General features: G+C 49.2%; 2 long non-coding RNA genes across 3 annotated transcripts; one reads left to right on the top strand and one right to left on the bottom strand.

Moving 5' to 3' along the window:
• Nucleotides 1–2,051: 2,051 nt before the first annotated feature.
• On the bottom strand, nt 2,052–7,948 carry LOC140688013 (uncharacterized). Of its 2 annotated transcripts, XR_012062666.1 has the most exons (3): nt 5,259–7,948; nt 3,756–3,905; nt 2,052–2,468 (listed from the first exon to the last, which is right to left on the bottom strand). It is a non-coding gene; the product is annotated as an uncharacterized lncRNA (long non-coding RNA). The 2 variants fall into 2 exon arrangements; XR_012062665.1 differs by having other exon boundaries at nt 3,756–7,948.
• Nucleotides 7,949–8,267: 319 nt separating this feature from the next.
• On the top strand, nt 8,268–9,641 carry LOC140688015 (uncharacterized). The gene is made up of 2 exons (XR_012062669.1): nt 8,268–8,356; nt 9,382–9,641. It is a non-coding gene; the product is annotated as an uncharacterized lncRNA (long non-coding RNA).
• The last annotated feature ends 3,666 nt before the right edge of the window (nt 9,642–13,307 follow it).

The raw sequence follows: 13,307 nt of genomic DNA, 5'->3' as shown, positions 1-13,307 counted from the left end.
TTTCCTGCCCTAAGTTTCAAAACACTCGCATCCCCAGCTCCAAGAGACTTAGAGAGATGAACAGTTACCATCTCTTTTAGTTCAATCTGGTCTTCCCTCCTGGGAGCAGGAAAAGGACTTGCAGCTTCCAGGGCCCACTTCATGGAAGGCCAGCCATGTCAGTCCCAGCAGCCTTGACCCTGCAGCCCGGCTCTTCATCTAGAACATTCTCCACTCTCAGTGGTACTTTCACTCACCCAGCAACTTCCAAGTCCTAGCCTGGAGTTTGGAATCTCACATGTGTGCTCCTTTAATGCTGTCTGTGAACCTGTCAGGTGGCTTGTCTCCTACCTCCGTGGCTGCCCCCTCATGTTTTCTATCTGTCCCTTCGATACAGGTGCTGCCCAAGGTGGTGGCCCTGGGCGGCCTTGCTCCTGGTGCGATAGCCTCTGCCAGAGGAAGTGGGTTCTGCGTCAACACTATCTGTATGCTGCTGACCCCCCAAACCCATCTCTCTGGTCCGTGTTAGCATTCAAGACCTGTATTTCATAGTATGGAGTTTCCTCAACAGTATGGAGTTTCCCCAAAAGACTAAAACTAGACTTACCATATGATCCAGCAGTCCCACTCCTGGGCATATATCCAGAGGGAACTTTAATTCAAAAATATACATGCACCCCAATGGTCATAGCAGCACTATTTACAATAGCCAAGACAGGGAAACAACCTAAATGTCCACTGACAGATGACTGGATAAAGAAGTTGTGGTATATTTATACAATGGAATACTACTCAGCCATAAAAAAGAATAAAATAATGCCATTTGCACAACCTGGATGGACCTGGAGATCGTCATTCTAAGTGAAGTAAGCCAGAAAGAGAAAGAAAAATACCATATGATATCACTTATATCTGGAATCTAAAGAAAAGACAAATGAACTTATCTACAAAACAGAAAGACTCACAGACATGGAAAACAAATTTATGGTTACCAGTAGGGGAAGGGGGTGGGAAGGGATAAATTGGGAGTTTAAGATTTGCAGATACTAACTACTATATATAAAATAGATAAACAAGTTTCTACTGTTCAGCACAGGGAATTCTATTCACTATCTTGTAGTAAACTATAATGAAAAAGAATATGAAAATGAATCTTTGTATGTACATGTATGACTGCACTATTATGCTGTACACCGGAAATTGACACAACATTGTAAACTGACTATACTTCAATAAAAAAAGCCCCGTATTTCCACCTGCATATTAGGTGTCTTCATACTTGACTTTCCAAGCCTCACTCAATATGGGGTACACACCATCACATGTGACTAGATGAATGGCGTCCATGGATGGCAGTAAAGCATCCATTAAGTTGCCCTTGAAAGACATCTCACCCACCGTCAATGATCCCTCACTCTTACCCCTCCTACTTCCAATCAGCCCCCAAGTCCTATCTACTCTAATCCGATCTCTGGAATATTCCCCCTCCATCCTTATAACCATTGGCCACCCTCTCTCATCCTAAACCACCTGCTCACATCCTACCCATCCTACCTATTCTGGTGCCAGATAAAGATAAATTGGAGCCTGTCCTCACCCTCTTTAAAGCTTCCAATAGCTCCCACCTTCCCCAGGGTCACACTGAAGCCCCTTAGCAGAACATGTCTGTTCCTCCAGAGTCTGGCTCCCATCATACTGTTCCAGCCTCTTCTTCTACCTGCTTCTCAACCCATTCAGCTCTGGTCACACCCCAGCACCTTTCCCCCAAACACTCCATGCTGTTCACCCATTTGTTTTCACATGATTGTCATTGCCATTACCTGGAATAGAGTCTGAGAAACTCCTATTCATCTGACAAAACCCAACTCAAACTCACCTCTCCAAATGTCCTTATTCTTTGAAGACATACACTGAAATATTTAGGAGTGAATGTCATGACATCCCTCACTGACTTAGAAATGATTCAGCTATATGCCCATATGAATGTGTATATATCTATGTATGTATGTCTACCTGTCTACATAGCAAAAGAGAGAAGATGGCAAACACTAGCAATGATTGAATCCAGGTGGTGGTGGTAATCATCTTTCAATGCTTTTATACCCTTGAAACTTTTCACAATTAAAAGTGGGGGCGGGGGAGATCACCTCATCCGTGATAATTTCCTCATTGCCCCCAACAAAGTGAATTACCCCTTTCATTGTATTCCCAAGAGATTCTGGATTTGCCAACAACACAGCACTTTACTACACTTGATTGTCATCTTGCCTTGAGCAACTTTCTCTTCCACAAATCGTGAACTTGCAAAAGCACAGTAGCTGCACACAGTAGGTGCTCAATAGCTGTTCACTTGTATGAATGAGACTTCTCCTGTGAGGCTGATGTCGAGAAGCAGTCAGCCATGGGAACAGGCCGTCCAGCGAATTACCACAGACCAGCCCTGGGCTTTGCTCTCCGTCACGTGGATGCCCGGGCACAGGAAAGGCACCCTGGGGTGGGGAAAGATAATGAACGGCTATTTACTGAACGGCAGAACATGGTTTACAACTCAGGAGACCTGACTTCCGTGACTGGCTCTGGGACCAAGCAGCTCTGTGACCAGTGGCAATCACCAGCCTCTCTGTGCTTCCATTTTCTCACTTGCCAACAGGGAGTTACAAACTGTCTTACCCAATGAATGAGTGGAAAGTGTGTGACTGTGCTCTGAGAAGTTAAATGGTTACGCAAATAATGCGGTGCTATCCTCATTTTTGTTATGAAAATGAGCAAGACTGTCCTGACTGTGACCAGTGAAGAATTCTGAGTCACTCGGTTGGGGCTGGGGGGCAGGGCTTCGCCTGGCTGAAGGGTGGGAATTTCCACCCAGCTGGAGGCAACGAGCGAGCGCCTGTGGCTGGGGCCTCGTCGTCTCCCACCCCCGCTTTCCCTTTCCTCTGACCAGTTGACAACTTCTGGGAAACAGACAGAACTAGGAATCCTAAAATAGAGAGCAATAGCCCCAGGCTTAGTTGCACCCTCAGTGGACTTGGGCAGCAGACTCAGAGAAACGGATGGCTCATGTGGCTTCCAGCCCGCTGCACTGGAAGAGCCAAGGCCAAGGAGAAAACTGATCCTGGAGAAAAGCAGTCGTCCAGGAATGCGGTGCTTTGCTTGGCTGCCCTGCCCCAGCCCGTTCGGGTGAAACGCTGTGCCTGTGTTGTTCAAGGCCTGGGGGTCCGGAAGGAGCAGCTCTTCCTGGAAGCAGTGGCAGTTCCTCTGGCCCCAGCAGGATTCCGAGGAAGGAGCGGGGGTCCATGATGCCGGGGCTTCAGAGAAGTTTGGCTCCCCAGGCTCTGAGCCCCCAGGGCTGGGATGTTTGTGGAACAAAACACAGGCAGCATGAAATGCTCGGAAGAGGAGAGCGTGCTGAAGACTGGGCCCTTGGTTCTGTGACCCAACAGACCCCATTGTCCAAGCTGGTAAACTTTCAGCCTGACTCTAGGGGAAGCGTCCTCCCCGAAGAGCAAAGGTTAAAGCAATGGGACAAAGGTCATCAAATCCTGAAAAGTGACTGTATTCTTACTTGGATTTCTCCTAAATTCATTCACAGACACTCTATGCCAGGCACTCTCCTTTTCTTTTCAATTAATTTTTTTTTAGTGGAGGTACTGGGGATTGAACCTAGAACCTTGTGTATGCTAAGCATGCGCTCTACTGCTGAGCTACACCCCTCATTCCCAGGCAGTCTTCTCATATGGGCAATCATTTAATCCTCACAACTACACACAGGAACTCACAATGGCAGTGCCATGGTCCCAACCCGGGCAGTCTGGCCCCAGAGTCTTTGAGGGTAGCCAAGATGCTGTGCCCAGCAGCTTCTAGGAGTCAGGCAGTGGACGGAGGACCATAGATGAAGACAGCAGACGAAGTCCTCGGGCAGCTTACATCTGGAGAGAGGAGAGAGAAAAGGAACAAGCATCAAAGTGGTAAAACAAAAAACCGAAAAAACACCACTAACAGTGATGAATGCAGCAAAGGAAATAGAGAGCAAAGGGGAACACTTTAAGTAAGGTGGTCTGAAAGCTCAAGTTTCTGTTGCTAAGGACACAAATAGACTGTCTCTGACTTAAAGAGAAAAAAAAAAATTATCGAAAGGAGTTTGGGGTAGCCTACAGAATTTTCCAGAAGTCTCAGAACACAGACAAGAACCGAGGGAGTCTTGGCCGCCGAAAGTCCCTCCACAAAACCGCTCTGATGAAGACCCAACAGGTGCCGCGGCTGAAGCCTCGATGCCTCGGCCTGCTCCACAGACGACGCTGGAACTCCCCGAGACACCCGTGCTGGCTCTGCGGCCCCTGGAACCGGATACTGCCACCGCCACCGACCTCATAGTGGATTCTCCACACCCCCGTTTCTTTGCATCACCAGCTCCTGACTCAGAGTCCCGGATGAGTGTGCCTAACTGTCACCCCAATGCTTCTGATGCAAAGTTCCAAGCTGTGCTGGGCAGACACGGGCAGCTTCTGGCACCAGTCCAGTTGCTGCTGAATGTGCAGACCTGAGCTCGCAGCTGCGTCTCCGTCCAGTTTTATTGAAGTCCACCCCGCTCCAAACCCATCTGGGCTGATGGCAGCCTTCCTCTTTCCTCTTGATGGGATTTCAGCCTCTCTTTCCATGAAAATAATAGCTACAAATTTTGACTGCCTGTTACAGGCAAATCCTTTACAGACATCATCTCTCAGGCTTACTACCTCTTTGCAAGGTAGCTACTTAACCCCTCCATTTTTGGATGCAAAATCTAAGGCTTAGAGAGATTAAGACTCTTGTCCAGGATGTGGCTGAGCCCAAATCTGAACCCAGATCTGTTATGCTTTCAGGAGCCCACGCTGTCTCCCAAGGGGGTTAAAATGTAGACAATTTTTTGTCACAGGAGTTATCCCTGCTGGCAAGTCCCAGCCAGGACCCACGGGAAGGGAGGAGACAGTAAACTCTCTCTGGATTTAGGGCCAAGGGTCTATAACCCTTTACCTGCCAATCACCTCCAGCTTTTCTTAATTCCCAAGGACTGCAGCTGTCCCAGCCTCCCGGGTGGCCAAGCTCTATGAGTCCATTTGGCCGGAATCTCTTCTTTCCTCTTTGTCAAGGCAGACCTCTCCACCCCACTGAGCCTCCATAAAGTTCCTCTGGGGCTCTGCAGCTCTGGGTTTGCACTGCTATAGGCAGGCTCACTTTCATAAACACATATGGCCACCCAAGCTGCACGTAACTTGCCTTTTTGTGAATCAGTTCTGCATACTCACTGGCTTACACCGTCATTTCAGAAGTCACTGCTAATCTCCAGCCGCTCTTCGGCGCACATCGACAACTGGCTGTTTCAGCCTGAAGGTTCGTTGCCCCCCCACCTTTATACCTTTCCATAAGCCAATATTTACATGCACTATGGAAGCTCACCATGAATGGGCTGCCAAGGGAAAGTCATCTTCTAAAGTGAAAAAAATTGCTTTTCAACAAGAAAGATCACCCCCAAAGCCGTTCCTGTCGTGAACTGGATTCTTCCCCCTTGGTTTTTATTCATCAGATTGTGCGTGTACACTCGGAGGTCTGGTAACAAGTCGGCCCTTTCCAACGGGCAATTTGGTTAAAGAGAACGCAGAGAGGAAGAGGGAGGCAGTGAGAGTGAATGTGAATTTCCAGGTCTTTTTGTTACTGGTTGATCGTGGCCACCCAGCCAGCCATTCAGGACTCAGTTTCTCTCTTTGAAATACAGAGCAGAGAGTCTTTTGTATACTTCCTGAGGCTGGCAGGAGGTTTTACTGAGGCTCCCCGGGCCATGCGCGTCTGTTCGGAGCAGCACCTCACCTGTGGTATGAGGAAGAGGCTGCTGGCCTTTCTTGCTGTGTGCTCTCTCCTGGGGCCAGGTTTCTGCTTTCCCACAGTGCTGGTGCCTGAGTCAGCCCTCGCAAGGAGGGCTGGCATTGCATCACTGACAAGCTTCCCCAAGGCCCAAACAACAAGACAGGCAAAACGGCTCTAAGTTTGCCGGTGCAGCCTCTGGCTGCTGCCGGAGAGCCGCATGGCAGTGATTCCCCCAGCGGCAGACAGCCGCCGTGCTAGGTGTGGATCAAACACGCAAACCTCGGGAGATTTGTCTTTCGCTTCCCCGAGACACAGCTTAGCAGAATTACTGAAAATATGGTGACATGCTGCCTCAGCACGGGGGCTCTCAGGGCGGCGGAGGAGGGGAGGGAGGGTAATTTCTCACGCCGCTCAGGAGGGAGTCCTGTCCCTGTCACTGTCTCCCTGTGGGCTTCCACGCCCTGACACCATCTCTCTTCTCCACCCTGCCTTTTGGGAACGACCAGACTCTAAGAAGTAGGGCTGGCCCCCAGCTGCCCCTGACACCTGTTTGGGACTGTGAATGCATCTCCAGAGCCACTGGGGCGCTGCCTGGAGAGCCCTGGGCAGGAATCGGGCTGGCAATGAACTTGGTCCCCCATCTCTCCCTTGCTCACTTGAGTTGGGAACCCAGTCCGTACGTGCATGTACAGCTGCACACGTGCACATGCATGTGATTCTTAAACTGAAGGACTGACATTCTCTCTAGACTTGTCTGCAGTTTCAGCTGCACTGATGTGACTTTTCCATTGGAGGGTTGGTGGTCCCCTGAGGATCTGCAAGTGAGATGGTCCAAGGTAGAATCATTCTTTAGCCTCCTCCAATGATGGAGTCAGGCTAGACTTACAGCGCAGAGGCTGAGGGAAGCCAGGGAGCCCACAGAAGCCTGCCCAGAACGCCTGCATTTAGGGCCTAGGAATTTATTCCATGTCATTATTAGGGGGTATACCTGGCATTGGTTTATAAGCAAATGCACACATACTGGCTATGAATCCCAGTCCACAAAGTACTATTCTCTTTATTTCCTATAGGTTAACCTAACTTCTCAGTCTGAGCACCCAGTCTGCAGACTGCTAGAAAGGCAAAAACAAAACAAGAAATCAGACCCACTTGAGGTAACTCTCCATGAGATGGTACCAGGGTGATGAGGATTTACACAACACTGAGGCATCAGGTCATGGGCGTGAGTGGCCCTCTTTGGGCTTGGGTCCTCTGTCCACTCAGGTTTTTGCTCAGATAGCCGCAGTCCCCACCCAGAGCCAGCCCCGGCAGCCATCGCTGCTTTGCAACTCCTCTCGCTGGACAGCGACATTTTGATGTATGGTCCATGGACCCCTCGCCCTCCCAGCCATTCCTCTCTAGGTCCTGCCGCCTCCCTGGGGACACCCCTGGAAAACAGGTCCCAGGTCTCCTCTGCTTTGCTGACCAGCAGCTGTGTATTCGTTCCTACCCCAGCCCCAGGGGAATCCCTTTCCAATGGCGACGCCAAACCGCTCCACAGGGGAGCCTTACCCATGCTTGACATTTGGGGTTCCCCGCAGGAAAAGCCCCACTCACCCACACGCAGCTTCCAGTTCTCAGTGCTTCAGTCTCAAGTGTGGGTGGATAACCAAGGGTCACCCGACCTTAGAGCAAACTCTCCAACACGGAAGAGAAAGACTAAAGCAAGTAACAGCATGCCACCTGGGAGAAACAGGAACAATGCAGGGAACAGAAGGGAAAAGTGGACAAAACAAAAGCCATCACAAATACCCTCGGAGCCGTAGGAGGAAATATTACATCATGAAATAAGAACAGAATTTGGCCTCCTGTGAACTAATCAGAGTAAAAGTACAAGTTCTTGGCAATTAAAAGTACGACAGCAAAACAAAGAAAAAACAGCCAATGGAAGTGTCCAAAGACGATGTTGAGGAAGTTTCCCAGAGAGTAGGAAAGACGATAAAGAAAGGCAGAATAGGAAAAAGTGGATAGGACAACTAAAGGATAAAGCCCAGGAGTCTCATTTCTAACTCACAGGAGTGCCAGAAAAACAAACAGACAAACAGAGAAAATATTGGGGAAAAAATTATCCAAGAAGAGATTTAAGCAAACCATCCCCAAAGTGAAGCATGGTCTTCTCCAAATGGGCAAGGCCCGCCAAGCGCTCACACTGAACGGGCAAAGCCCCACGTCAGGCCCCGCATGACTGCAAATCCCGAAGCCTGAAGCCAACACAAAAGATCCTAAAAGTTGAGAAACCAGGTGGGGGGGGGAGGGGAACAGATCACAAAGGATGAGCAGGAATCAGAATAATCTCAACAGCAACACAGAACACAGGAGACGATAGCAACGCCTCCGAAGTTCTAAGCGAAAACGATCTCCAGCCTGGAATCCCGCACCACTCAAACCAGGGGTGAGCAGAGATGAGAGTTTTAGTCCAAAGATCTCAAAAAATTATTTCCCATCGCACTTTCTTAAAAGGTGACTATTGGAAAGTGTGCTCTGTTGAAATAAAAGTAAGAAGGTAAGAAGAAAGAGGGTGGAGTGGGAGGCAGGAACGAGGAGACAAGAGAGAAGTGGAAGGAATTCTCGGGAAATCAGCCAAGGAGAGGGCTACACCATCTAAACAGCAGACTGAGACAGCAACCCCTCCCCAAGGGGGCCGGGGGGCTCCGGGAGAGACGTCTGGGGGGGGGGTGGAGTGGGGTGTGGGGATGACCGGACAGGCTCGACCATGTGCAGGTGTTACGGGGTAATGCTTTGCAGCTGTGGGCGCATGTGGGCAGACTGAATCAGGTGTTGACAGAAAACTAAACAGATGAAAATGAGAGCGATTATTAATTCCGGGGGGGGGGAGATTACTCAAGAATTGATATGTAATTAAAATATATGAATTGGCTCTAACAGTAAACAATGGTTCTGCAATCATGATAATAAAAGCATTGTTACAGAAATTGGGAAGAAGAGAAGGGAGAAGGTACAGTTTAGAATCTTCATTCGCATAATGGAGAGTCTGGAACTAACATCTAAGGTCGACGAATCAATACTGAATGGCCCCCTCCGTGAGTTAGAAATACAGGGGAAATTGCCAAATAAATAACTTAACATTGAGTTGACGGTGGTTTTCTCTGTGGAAAGGGATCTGGAGCAGAAGGGAGGGGAATAAGAGATAGCCAGACTTTTTTTCTTTATTTTATTTTCTTTTTAGTGGAGGTACCGGAGAGTGAACCCAGGACCTCGTTCATGCTTAGCACTGAGCTATTCCCAACCCCCCGAGATAGCTAGTTATTGTGTTTTCTCTTACATATATAGCTTACAACTCATTTCCCAGCAATATTTTTATTTAAAGGAAAAGTATATTAAATGAGTATTAAAAATGGACCCCATTGGTCGTATGTGTGAAACAGGATCATAAACAGATCAGCCCAGGAGGGAGTTACAGGTGCTACCTGTGCACACGTAAGGGGTGGGCATAAAAGAGAGCAGCCAATTCTACCCAAGAAGGGAGGGCCAAGGAATTCCTGGCTTCTACCCTTTCCTCTTATCCAGGGCCGCTGCCGCCAGTGTGCGTATGCACATGCGGCTCACGTGAAAACCTGGGACGCAGGCAGGAACTCACCAAACACTCCTGGGGACGCTGAGAGGATCTGCTGATCAGGATCTCAAACCTGAGCATCACTCCACCTGGGTCTGAATCCGACCCTGCCACCTACTGTGTCATTTTGGACATGTTACTTACCCACCTTGGCCTCTCCAAATGTTCCTACCCCATAGGGTTATTTCAAAGATAAAAAGAGTTAATGTGTAAAGGGCTCAGAACAGTTCTTGGTACATGTAAGTATTATATTTCTCAGTAGCCACCAGGCAGCCCTGCCGAGTGTGGGCACTGGATAAGCAGCAGGGGGTACAGAGAACTCTAACCCATCCCTGCTCTCCAGGAGCTTGAGGAGGGGAAGGCAGTAGGGGAGAAGACGCACCGTAATGAGCGTGTTACCAGCAGCAGTGTCCAGGTGACCGGAGGCAGAACTGGGGGCACTAGTTTCCCAGAGGGGGAGCTTGTCAAGATTGCTCCATGGGAGGGTCTGGGGGATACCTTTCCCGCAGTGCCTCCAGTACCCACTTCTCTAGGAGCCTCCCCTCCTCCTCCTGCCTCCATAGTCGCAGCAGAGCGACCTTGCTCCCGTGACCCCACGGAGCACATTCGAATCGAGCTGGGCCCGTCGGTCCGGGGATGGGCCCCCTCTCCAAGCCTCTGTGTTAGGACCAATGTGTAAACATGGAAGTTCCCAGCCGTTTTTTGCCAGGTGAACTGGGAAACGGAGAAAAGCAGTCTGCAAGAAGAGAAAAGGCTGCAGCAGGTGCACAGAGAGAAACAGAGGGGAGGAGAGACAGGGCTTCCTTTTATTCATGCTGATTTGAGCTGAATTTATGTTGCAAACCAAAAAGTCTTCAATAATAGAGGGGCCTCTCACACTCTTCCCTCCTGTATAGGCAGCAGAAAAAAAGAAAAGTCTGGCCATATTTCCTGGCCTGGTGAGACACTGGGTAAGTCTAAACCTGGAAAAACCCAAAGAAATCCCTAGGGTTGTGTTTGAGATGTAATCTGGCTCTGGGCCCAGGACAGAGCAGCTCTGGCTTCCTGGCATGGACTTGGTCTGTGGGATGGGATGAAAGGGCAGACAGGAAAGGCTAAGGTTCTGAGCTGTGGGGGAAGGCAAGGATCTCCGTGGCTGGGTTCATTCAAGTTTAAAGTGCAGAGGCTGGGGTGGAAGGGTGTGAGGGGGGAGGCGGAGAGACCAGATGAAGAAAGAAGGGCCATAGCCACAATGCAAAGCTGACCTGGAGGAGGAGGTGGCCACACGCGATGCAGGGGCGGGTCAATCTGGAGTACCTCTGCCATCCATCCACCATGTCCTTTCCTGTCCATGGAATGCCAGGCAGCAAAATTTGGGAATGAGAGAATGAAATACCAGCTTTCCAGGGACTCCGCTATGGAGATGAGCCTTGGAATTGTGGGGTGTTTCCATTGCGTGCCCCTAGGTAGGTGAGGCTGAAGAATCACCAGTCACCTGGTAGATTCACCATTCAAAATTACAATTCAAATACTCCAACAAGGCAAAGTTCAAAGAGCACAGCTGGTCGGGAAACCTGGGAAGGCTTCACGGAGGAATTGGACCTGAAAGGATGGACAGGATTTAGACATTTAAAAGGCCAAGCTTTACAATCTCCAGCAGCCAGATGGTGTCGCTCCTCTTTGTAGCTCCAGCTCCCACACTCCTAACACAGCAGATGCTCAAAAATTTTTGCTTAATCGAATCGGCAAAAGGTACTGCCTAAGTAAGGGCGAGGGATGAGGGAGGGTATAGGGTGTGTGCACAGGAGCCACAAGCAGTAATCCATCTGTGGGTAACAGGAGGCACAAAATTGATCAAGGGAAGACATGTGGAAAAGGAAAGTTGAGGCAGGAGATACAACTGAGATCATTCCTTGAGCTCCCTGAGGACAGGGACCATGACATTTGTCCTCACCTGCCTGGACACGGGCTCAGAGGCCTGCAGAGTAGGTGCATAGAACATATTTAAATAAATGAAAGAATATAGAAAGTTATCCCATTAACAAAAAGTTTACCACTGGGTTTCTTTCATTCAAATGTCCCTTAGCCCGTTGAGTTTAAAGCTCAGTGCACAGAAGTAATTTTTGCGCACGACTTTTAGAATGAAGCCCAATGACGTAGTAAATGCTTTGGCGTGTGGACCTGCATCTGAATTCCACTTGACTGGGGGTGGAGGGTAGGGGCAGTATTATTTCTAACTCCTTGCATTTTCAGGTGAAGGGGCTCCCCGAGAGCTATACTTGTGGCCTCTCTCCCCAGCTTGACTCAGTCCTGCCCATGGAAACAGCACCTTCCAAAGTGGCCTGTCCCCAAGAAGCCTGAAATTTGTACTCTTTGCTAAGTTTAGTGGGGCCTGAGGGAAAGCCTGAAATTTTGAGAGTTCAGTTCAGCTCAGAAGAACCAATTAGCAGAACCATTTAGCAGCACCTCTCAGCCAAGCCCTCCAAACCAGATTTGTCTGTAACGAAGCTGACATTTTCGTCATTGTATGTCTAACTCCTGAGTCAGACAAAGGGTTCAGAATTCAGGAAGTGAGTGGGGGTTAAGGGGTGTTCGTCACTGGTTCCCCCAAACCCCAGCCCTTACTGCCTGGAGAATTTCTTGCCAGTAGGATGGACATGATGGTACGGCCATCACATAGGGCTCAGTGCACATGTTCTAAGACACTGTGTTGCATAATGTCTTAGTCAGTTTGGGTTGCTCTAACAAAAATATCTTAGACTGGTGGCTTCAGCCACAGACATGTATTTCCCACAGTTCTGGAGGCCGGGAAGTCCAAGATCAAGGCCCCAGCAGACCTAGAATCCGGTGAGGGTCAACCTCCCAGCATGTGGACAGCTGCCTTCTCACTGTGCCGCACGTGGGCCCGAGAGTGAGCAGAATCTCAGTGCTTTCTCTTCTCATCAGGAAACCAATCCCATCATGAGAACCCCACCCTCACGACCTCATCTCTACCTGATCACCTCCTAAAGGCCCCACCTCCTGATGCCATCCCACTGGGGGTTGGCCTTCCAACATATGAACTTGGAGGAGACTTGAGCAGAACATACCGTCCATGATGGATACTCGGTAAAATTTGTTCCCTTTACTTCCTTTTTGGAAGTTTTCTTCTTTAAACCTGTCCCCACAAAGGCAGGGTCTACATTTTGCCCTTGTGTCTAGTATATTTTTGGATATTTCAGAGAGGTTTAAAAAGTGGGGATGATCATTGTAGGACCTCCCAGCAACTGATTCACTTCTGCCCGTATTTTTTCTAATAGCTTTTTAAAGAGGTAATCAACGCACAATAAAGTCTGCATATTCAAAGTGTAAAATCTGAAGTTTTGACCTATGTAAACACCGGTGAGACCATCATGACCAAAACAGCGAGCACACCCCCTGCCCCCCGAAGCCTCTCCCGTCTCACTGTCCCCTTTGCCCGCGCGTCCCCAGGCAACCACGACCTGCTCCCTGTCCCCATGGATTAGTCTGCATTTTCTAGAATTGCATAGAAAGGGAATCGGTATCTTTTCTCTTTTTTTTGGTCCGTCTGCCCATATTTTTGAAGAGCAGCACACGGTCATCACTGACTAATGGGAGAACACTTACCTTGGAGCCGAGGGACCAGGCCCCTTGCTCTGAGTAGACAGTAACATGTTGTGTGACCTTGGACAGCTCATGTCGCCCTTCTGTGCCTCAGTTTCCCTCATCCGTTAGGTGGGGGATAACCACGTCTGCGCCACCTCACAGATTCATTTATAGAGGAAATACGGCGTAAGGTCTAAGACTAGGAAACAGAGCGCACGCACATGTGTGAGCAGCGGAACGATACTCGGCAGTGTTAATTGGGTTTTATCCCCCTACCTAAAATTTCCTCTTTCGC

The sequence above is a fragment of the Vicugna pacos genome, chromosome 21 (genome assembly GCF_048564905.1).
Source record: "Vicugna pacos chromosome 21, VicPac4, whole genome shotgun sequence".
Classification (NCBI taxonomy): domain Eukaryota; kingdom Metazoa; phylum Chordata; class Mammalia; order Artiodactyla; family Camelidae; genus Vicugna; species Vicugna pacos.
The sequence above is the reverse complement of the archived record's forward strand: the minus strand, read 5'-3'. Positions and strand labels throughout refer to the sequence as shown.